The sequence below is a fragment of the Maniola jurtina genome, chromosome 9 (assembly GCF_905333055.1).
Source record: "Maniola jurtina chromosome 9, ilManJurt1.1, whole genome shotgun sequence".
Classification (NCBI taxonomy): Eukaryota; Metazoa; Arthropoda; class Insecta; order Lepidoptera; family Nymphalidae; genus Maniola; species Maniola jurtina.
In genome coordinates, this window is record NC_060037.1 from 939923 (window position 1) to 950302 (window position 10380).

General features: G+C 34.4%; 1 long non-coding RNA gene across 1 annotated transcript; it reads left to right on the top strand.

Annotated features, from left to right (window-relative positions):
- The first annotated feature begins 4215 nt into the window (after window positions 1-4215).
- On the top strand, window positions 4216-9237 carry LOC123868207. The gene is made up of 4 exons (XR_006796616.1): window positions 4216-4364; window positions 6039-6043; window positions 6709-6713; window positions 9227-9237. It is a non-coding gene; the product is annotated as an uncharacterized LOC123868207 (long non-coding RNA).
- The last annotated feature ends 1143 nt before the right edge of the window (window positions 9238-10380 follow it).

Genomic DNA, 10380 nt, shown 5'->3' on the forward strand with positions numbered 1-10380 from the left:
TTTTCTTGGACAATTCCGCGCCTACGATGCAAAGTATTGAGTTTTCCAAAACATCATTTTCAAATAAATAATTATGTATCTAGGCAACGTCCATCTTGACAGCTTGACATTTGTCAATTGACATAATATTATGAACCTAACGGTTATCTTACCTTCTTTTCTACAAGAAAACTAGAAAAGAGCTGATAACTTTTAAACGGCTGAACCAATTTTTTTGGATTATAGCTAAGAACACTCTCGATCAAGCCACCTTACAAACAAAAAAAAGTAAATTAAAATCGGTTCATTCGTTTAGGCGCTACGATGCCACAGACAGATACACACGTCAAACTTATAACACCCCTCTTTTTGGGTTGGGGGTTAAAAAGTAACAAACAAAAATACATTTTCAAATTAATAACATAACACCTCAAACTTTTTCATAAGGTTATAAACAATTAACTGCCACTTATGTGAAGGAGACCAGTGCACAGTGTGAGGAAACTGGCATTGATATTATGGTGATTACCTAATTAAGAAGTAACAAACAATAATATGTTTTCAAATTAATAATATTACATCACTTAACTTTTTAAAGGTTATAAAAAATTATGAAATATAACTTGTGTGAAAGAGAACAGTGTGAGGGAACTCCCACACAATAGAGTTGTACGTGTTCCCACTTCTCAAAGATGTATGAGGTCTGCCAGATTGCCTGCCAGCATGTTAGACTAGCAATTAAAGAGCTCTGGCTTTCACAGTGAAACAAGTGTGAGGAAACCTGCTTGCCCGGGAGTTCTCTATAATGTTTAGTTGTGTGAAGCCTGCCACTCCCCACCTGGCCAGGGTGACATACTGAGAGGAGACCTGGACTGCTGATGATATGATGATGCCCTCACACAGTTCATAATATGAAACATACATTGCCCTTCCAACATTCACATTCTATTATAGTCATATTATTACAAAGGATACATACCTTGCAATCTAGCAACGTCCTGCTGTGTCCTTAGCAGCTTCCGAGGCACGTTTCGTGTAGCCAAGGAGCATTCCCAGCTGTGGACGAAAGCAATACAACAAAGTAACCAAATTGGAAAAGACAAGGCGCAGTTTCCAGTTAGTTGGGGTCCCATAATGCCGGAATGGCAACCTCGCATCGTACGACCCCCACTAGGTGGACGGATGACATCAAGCATCGCAGGGAGCCCTATGTCCAGCGGTGGACATATCTGTTGATGATCACTGATATCACTGGATATAAAAGCACTTGTATCGGTTTGTTTGTCTCAATCTCGATATTCCGCGTGCATGCGAACGAAAGACAAAGAACACGGAACGCCGCTGTAAGCACGTGCCTGCCAAACCGTCGCCGTAAGGACCTAGGCTTCCTAGACTTAATGAAGAGAGTTGTCTAGATTGAACCTAACTACTCAGGCTGGGGCGCGGCACTTTAGATTCTACCTGGAATGACGCAATTTCGACCGAGCGGTAAGAGTCAAAGAGTTTTCGAAAAGAACTAAAAATACGGTAAAATATCTACTTTTTCCTGTAGAGGCACTTAGACAACTTCTTCGGAGCCTTGTTGAAGTATTTTTTTACAAGAAAAACCGAATTTAAAGATGGTTTGGAAGTGTTTTAAATTGAAAATTTTCAGTTATACACGCGTGGTCAGACATAATGGCAATTAATTAATGGAATTTTACCTTATTTTTGCTTTCTGCTATCATTGGAGTGAAAACTGAAGAGCCACAGGCTTGGTTGGAACTTGCTGTGGCCAGTGGCTTATTTTTTCACTAGCCCTAGCGAGTAGCGACTATACCTAACTCGCGGCGCGGAGGTCAGGATCAAACAGGCCGGATTTAACTTCGCTATACACAATATTGCGAAACTATGTTGCCAACTTTTTTCCCCACTAACAGTGGTCTCGTCATCTTTTTCTTTTTTTAAATTCAGATATAAGTTAGCCCTTGACTGCAATCTCGCCTGGTGGTAAGTGATAATGCATTCTAAAAACTAGGCGGGCTGACCGGGAAGGTTTTCCTCTTTTATTTGATAAACTATATTTACTACTATTTTTGCTATAAACTTATAGCAAAAAAAATCGCACATGTTCCTGACAGACAAACGGATGGACAGACATACAAACAGACAGAGTGACGTTAATAGGGCTCCGTTTTTCCCCTTTGGGTATGGAACTCGAAAAACGGGTGGAATTGAGAGCATTTGCCTTTTTGGAAGTTTGTTTTTTGCATTGCAATAAACCAGCAGATATCGAAGTAGGTAGGTACCTAATGCTATCTACAACCTTTCAGAGTTAGGGCCCAAAACAAAGATTTTTTTAAAAGTAGGTACTTATGTACATCTGTTTTTGAGGTTTCTGGACCAATGTGCAAATTATTTTTTTAATCAACAGTAGATAAACTGATTTCGGATGGATTTCCGTGGTGGTCACATAAAAAAATCTGGATCCAACTCCTTAATCCTGATGGTGTAGGGTTACCTACTGCCCTCCTAAGTTATCCGGATTCATAAAGCGTTCAGAGTGAATTAATATTGTGGGTAACAAGCAACGACTTCATGCTTGGATTCCGAGTCCCAACTCTTCAATCCTATATATAATGCAGAGTACAACATTCCTAAACTATAGTGATTCAGGAACTGCGGATGGTAAAATGTTATTTTAGGTACCGAGCATAGACTGTTTCATTGAACTCAATCCTGATGCTGCCACTTACCAGGTACTGAACTCCTAAGGCGTGAGGATTTGATAAGTTTTGCTGGTGAATTGATGTTTTAAGTACCAAGCAATGACTACTTACAATAACAAGTGTAAATTAAAAATTTATATCACCCCCGACAAGTGAAGGTTACAGTAAAAAGAGCTGATAACTTTCAAACGGCTGAACCGATTTTCTTGGATTATAGCTAAGAACACTCTCGATCAAGTTACCTTTCAAACAAAAAACTAAATTAAAATCGGTTCGTCAGTTTAGGAGCTACGATGCCACAGACAGATACATAGATATAGAGACAGATACACGGATACACACGTCAAACTTATAACACCCCTCTTTGGGTCGGAGGTTAAAAAGCTTAAAATTAAATAAAATATTAAAAAAAAACTGATTTCTAAAATCACTACAAAGTTAAAAATATTTTTTGTTTCTAGATGTGGATGTATTTATGAAGTCGGGTGAGCACAGAAAAAGAATCTAGAAATCTAAGTGTGAAACTTTTATTTAACCTTATGTGTCAAATATCACATTGTCAAAAGTACGATTTTAGTTCTGAATTTAAATCTGAACCGTACATTTTGACATGAGAGTTGTAAGTTGACTCATAGAGTTAAATGGCGCGTGACAATTCATTTTGTACGGACTATAAGTATTGTAAAAGTGTAAGTACCTATCTAGGTAATTTGAATAAATTACTTGAATTTAGACTTTTATGTTTTCACACTAACTGAAGTCAACTCAACCACTAGAAATATTAACTACTAAAATCATAACCCTTCCTCATGGCTTTGCGTAGTCGGATAAAACCACCAGCCACAAAAAACAATACTTATCTATTTCCTCGCTAATATGGGTGTCTAAGCCCCCGAGTTTAGTGGAAACTTCAATAAGTTGGCAACACTTATAAATAATCGATTTTTTTAAAGTCAAACTAGGGGTAATAGTGTTGACAGGTAAGTAAAAATGAAAAAAAATAGTAGAAATTTGGGCGATTTAGCTGTTTAGTGAAAATTGCGATTTTTAACGTGCAATTTTTAAAACAAATAAACAGGTTTTTACATTCCAATTTATTTTATTCATATTTCTTACATTCCAAATAACAAAAGTTTTATATTACATTCCAGATAGATAACAAATTATTCACCGTAGATGGAGAAAGATTTTGTTTGTAGGTAAAATGTTTAGGTAGGTATATTAGGTATCTACTTATCAACTTTGGAACCCCACAACAATTTCTTTATAATATGTACTTACTAAGTAAGTACCTACTTAGGTGCTTCCTTATACTTACTTAGGATCTGCAACATCTGGACCTTGCTGTGATCTGCTGGATAGTAGCTAAGTATGAATAGAATATCAAACATGAAAAAACTTGAGGTGGGCGGGGTTACTGCCGCAGGTAGATAGGACGTAGCTATATAATGAATACAATACAAAGCGTCGCCCAATGAGAGACCGCCAGAATAGTACATTATTGCAAAGGCCGGGATATAGGCACTTTGTCCCCCGTTGCGTAGAACTGTCCTTGGCGCCAATTCTCCTATTTCAAGGTTGTGTAAAACTCTTAACCTCAACAGCTCTGTCATCGACATTAACTCTGACTCTTTGTATAAGTTTCGGGAAAAGATTTTCATATCTTGGAAGCCTTGAGTCTTACCAGCTAAAATTTGAAACCACACTTTACTTTTAGCCATAGTTAGTTTACATTATTAGATACACTTATTCATTCTTTCTTTTTTGTTTATCTTTATCCACTTAATTATTATCATCGTTGTACCTATTAATATATTTTTTTGTAACTTTGTTGTTGTAAATGTTGTGTTCACTTGTAAATAGCGACTACATTTAGCAAATAAGTTTAGATTATGTACTATTTTTAATGTTTAATGTAAGTAGCTGTAAGTGAACCTAATTAATAAAAATAAAAATAAAATAAAATTGCAGGTCGAGTATGAGTTTGAAGGCCGAGCCGTTAGGCGAGGACTTCACTAAATACGAGACAGGCAATTGCCATTTCCCGCCGAGGCATATAATAGGGTGTCCGAAAAGTCGTGGATCAAACGCATTTATGGAGATAGAAAAGGTCATTTCCAACAAAAATTTTATCTACAGCATGGCCATATTTAAATTGCCCTAAAAGTTATGAATATTTTTGGGTTTTTTAACATAATACCACATTCTCTTACAATTAGACTAATTAAAAAAAAGGTGATAAAAAATAATAAAACAAACGATGTTGTATCATTACTAGATAAAGTATCAGCACTACAAACCTTCTATTGAGACTCTGGGTACCTGATTATAAGAGCAATTTTTTTTTCCAAAACTTTTAAAGCGTTAGCAAAAATTAAATGTCACTTTAAAAGCGCACTGTGAAAAAAAAAATGTACTACGGAAAAGTGACCCTGTATCAGAAAAACTTGCCGATTTAATGCCAATTCAAATGAGGTATAACACATTACTCTTTGTTTCGTAATTCTGGTATTATAATTGTTTTTTCCTATCAAGGTGCAAATTTCAGTAGATTAGTTTAATTCAAAATAATTTTGAAGATTATCATGCTACTAGTTAATCTGCTAGTTTTTTGTACGTTGGAATGCTAGAAACATCACTGTGCTTGTCACACTTAAAATTTGTGAAAAGGACAGAAACTGTTCACTACCACCATGTGCCAGAACTACCCAGAACGCCTGTCTTGCAATTAGTTCAGGTAGCGATATCTTTTCTAGGAAACAAAAGGATAAAGAAACTATGCCTCTCTTTCACACTAATCATCCTTTCTTATTTCAACAATGCAAATAGGAAAGATGATTAGTGTGAAAGAGAGGCATGGTTTCTTTATCCTTTTGTTTCCTAGAAAAGATGAACTACTCGCAAGTTGGGCGTTCTGGGTAGGTGGAGTAAACGAAGCATTTTCGTCGGAAGTCCAGAGAAACAGCTGCGATTTTGATGATTTTTTTTTTAATTATAGTTTTATATATATTATAAAATCAGAAACGTTTTGAAGCGGGGAAATAACTTCTTATATTTTTTAATCCATATGTATGATATTTATACATGAAGTCCAGCAAAACCTTACCTTATCTTTGAGAGGTTGTAGAGGAGGTTAAATGCTATCAAATGATTTCTTAACACCTATGGGCAAAAAGGGCCCATTTTTGAGTTATTGATCTTTTTCGGAAAAAATACGTATTTATTTCTTTAAAAATTTATTTTAAAAAAAGTTAGATACAGTGCCCACTTTTTATTAAGTTTCTAAGCGGCAGATATTTTAATTAATAATTGTGTGTACTAAAATAATAATAATCCTCATAGGTTCTCCAGTTAGGGTTCCAAAACTGTACCAGTTTCATAATTTCTATTTGGTTACTTTGCCAAAAATGCAATTTATTTTTAAAAGATACATAAATTTTTGGCCTGAAGATTATCTCTAAAGCTTCTACACATTCTTAGCTATTTTATAACGTACAAAACTTTATAATAAGTTTAAAATATACAAGTGTAAATTAAAAATTTATAACACCCCCGACGATCAAAAGTATTTGAGTTTTCCAAAACATCATTTTCAAATAAATAATTATGTATTTAGGCAACGTTCATCTTGACAGCTTGACATTTGTCTATTGACATAATATTATGAACCTAACGGTTAGCTAACCTTCTTTTCTACAAGAAAACTAGAAAAGAGCTGATGACTCTTAAACGGCTGAATCAATTTTTTTAGATTATAGTTAAGAACACTCTCGATCAAGCCACCTTTGAAACAAAAAAAACTTAATTAAAATCGTTCCTTCGTTTAGGCGCTACGATGCCACAGACAGATACACAGATACACAGATACATAGATACACAGATACACAGACACACAGATACACAGATACACACGTCAAACTTATAACACCCCTCTTTTTGGGTCGGGGGTTAAAAATAATGGCACAAGGGAGAAATTTCTTAACTCTGAAATTTTCAATAAAATGTTTTTTCCTTTGTTTAGAGGTAGTTTAAACTTAAAAGGAGGTATCAGTTCACTATCTTAATGTAGTTTAGTCAAGTCTGATCATGAAGATCGCCACGGGATAGATCGATCGATCGATAGGAACCATTTTTTGAATATTTCAGGGTTAAGAAATTTCTCCTTGTGCCATTATTTTATCGTTTTTTTAGCTAATTTTCAACTTATTTTAGAGTTTTGTACGTTATTAGATAGCTGAAAATGTGTAGAAGCTTTGGAGATAATTTGCAGACCAAAAACTTCAGTAATTTTTTTGGAAAACATAGAACTTTTGGCAAAGTAACCAAATAGAAATTATGGCTCTGGTACAGTTTCGGGGTCCTAACTAGAGAACCTATGAAGATTATTATTATTTTAGTACACACAATTATTAATCGAGATGTCTGCAATTATTAAAAAAAAATTACTAAAATAAATTAAACACAAAAATCCAAAATATTAATTTTAAAACAAATTAAATATTAATCTTTAGTAAAAAACAAAAAAAATCTGAACAGAAATTTATAAATAAAAAATGAAAAAGTAGAAAAAATACTAATACAAGTGTAAATTAAAAATTTTCAACACCCCCGACCAGTGAAGGTTACAGTAACTAGAAAAGAGCTGATAACTTTCAAAAACCAAAAACTTGGAGTTTTCCAAACATTTTCCAAAACATCATTTTCAAATAAATAATAATGTATATCTAGGCAACGTCCATCTTGACAGCTTGACATTTGTCAATTGACTTAATATTAAGAACCTAACGGTTATCTAACCTTCTTTTCTACAAGAAAACTAGAAAAGAGCTGATAACTCTTAAACGGCTGAACCAATTTTTTTGGATTATAGCTAAGAACACTCTCGATCAAGCCACCTTTCAACCAAAAAAAACTAAATTAAAATCGGTTCATTCGTTTAGGCGCTACGATGCCACAGACAGATACACAGATACACAGATACACAGATACACAGATACACAGACACACAGATACACAGATACACAGATACACACGTCAAACTTATAACACCCCTCTTTTTTGGTCGGGGGTTAAAAAAGGTACCTCATTATGTTACATAATATTATTAGGTAATTATTTTGTTTTGACAGATAATACTAGGTATAATCTATTTTTCCTTAACTGACTTTAAAGGTAAGCAAGTAGCTTCTCGCTGAAATGCGTAAGAGGTGCACTAGACGGGTATCTACGCGGTTCGTCGATAACTCTATACGATCGCGTTACCCTGAACTATCAATGAAATCATGATAGGAGTGAAAAATGTCTAAAGCACCGGGCAAATCACGTCGCTTACGCGTTTCTGCGCTTTGTTTATCTTTTATGTCAGCTAAGGACAACTAAATAATTATCAGAATAGAAAATAATTTGTGTTGTGGTATCTTGTAGAATTAACAACGCAAAAATATGTATATAGATATACATAGGATAGATGGTCACGAAGTGTTAAGTTTGAGGCGAACCACTACTACTGTGACTCCATCAGGCAGGCAGGCAGCTACTTAATCCAGTATCAAGTAAAAAACCTATCTACCTATAAACCTATCTATAGTTAGTCAAAGCGTTTCAATGTCACACATTAATTTTACGGAATTCCCCTTGTCTATTGCCAATGAAGTACCTAGGTAAGGCATTCATCACATAAAAAATATTAAGATCAAACAAAAAGATTTTTGAAGTTTTAGGTAGCTTTTTGAGTTCTAAAAAGAAGTATCCTGACAACACCAGTCAGCTATTCTATTATTGGCTATTCCCAAAATCTCAAGGTCAAGCCCCAACTTTCATTTTCGATTGTTCTAGAACATTCCGACTTCCGCTTGGATGAGCTTATGTTACCAAGCACCAATAGCAGCCAGCTATGGTACCGCGTGTTACATCCGGTTTATCAATAAGAGATTATATTTGTATGGATGATAAGATATAACTAGTAATTAATTGATTTTATTTTCTATGTGATTATTTAAATTATTTTAATATTAATTAATACTTCAGGTTATGATTAAATTGTTTGATATAAATGGCGATACAAGTTCTGACGTCACTAGAAACGGGTCTGCCCGCGAAATTCAAATTTAATTTGGTTTTTCGCAATTTGTAAACTTACACAATTTTACATTTACACAAACTTGTAAAATTCTCAGAAATTAGTCGATACTAGATCTAATTTCTTAAACTGGACCCTTTCAAGTAAAGATTTTTATATAAACCTGTGAGGATGATACTGCCAATGTCGCAATCAAAATGCCACAAGCCTACGTTGTCATATTAATGTGACAAACTTTTTACAAATTGCGAAATTTGAAATTCGAGGGCAGACCCGTCTAATGCTCGTTAAATACATGGAAGAAATTATACATTTATCAATTAATTCTCATTTAATTATGATAGGAATTCTAATTTAATTGTATTTTTTTAATAATTAGGTACTCAAATCTTTTTTTTTTAATATTGTAGTTATCTATAAAATAATAATATTCCGGAAGCTAATATTTCAGTCAGTTCAGTTATCAGTAATAAAAACATTTTTAGCCGGGAGATAGAAAAAGGATAAAGCAGGGATGAATGGAGTTCATTGCTTTAAAAATAAATCAGGAAGAAACAGCAGGGCGATCGGCTAAAAATGTATCAATCATTAAAGGACAGCATCAATGTCAAAACATGGTATTAAGCCAATGGGATTGGCCAAAAACCATCTTTTGACATTGATGCTGTCCTTTAATGATTGATATATTTTTAGCCGATCGCCCTGCAGAATTACTGGTCTGTGTGGAAGGAATAGACAAAACATGTAGAGTCCTTGTAGTCTATGCTGATGGCGGGAAATTTAAAAAAGATAGGTTGCAGATGGTGGTAGAATGAACTAAGTAGGTACTTGTTTGTTGCTTTGTTTGCTTTATTTCTAGGACGCACTTTGACTTAGCTCTGTCTTAAGACACTCGTTATATCTATAGTCTATACTTATAAATACTAGTGTTAATTAAAAATTTATAACACCCCCGACAAGTGAAGGTTACAGTAACTAGAAAAGAGCTGATAACTTTCAAACGGCTGAACCGATTTTCTTGGATTATAGCTAAGAACACTCTCGATCAAGCCATCTTTCAAACAAAAAAAAAACTAAATTAAAATCGGTTCATTAGTTTAGGAACTACGATGCCACAGACAGATACATGGATACACAGATACACACGTCAAACTTATAGCACCCCTCTTCTTGGGTTGGGGGCATCGATGTATATGGATGGGCCCTTCGAAGATAAAAACGCGCTCAAAAAATCAATAGAATTTGCAAAAGTCTCTTGACTTTGTCAATGACGATGACGTTTAAGATTCAAGCGTATTTTTGCGGACGGAATTGTATGGGAAAGGCAACCGGTGACCAAATTGTGTAATTTTCTTCATATCCTTTGACATTAAATCAGGTGACAAAATATTAATCTTCAGTAATTCTTTAACTAATCAGTTGAATTAGTAGCCCATATTGTTCCAAGCAATTTAGAAATAACTATCCCACCAAAAACATAAATGTAAAAATGGAGCCAAGTTCGGAATTGAGGAATATATTAGTTTATAAATAATTAAGAGAAATCAACTTTACAAAAATTTATGATATCCCACCAAAAACATAAATGTGAAAAAGAAGCCAAATTCTCTAAAA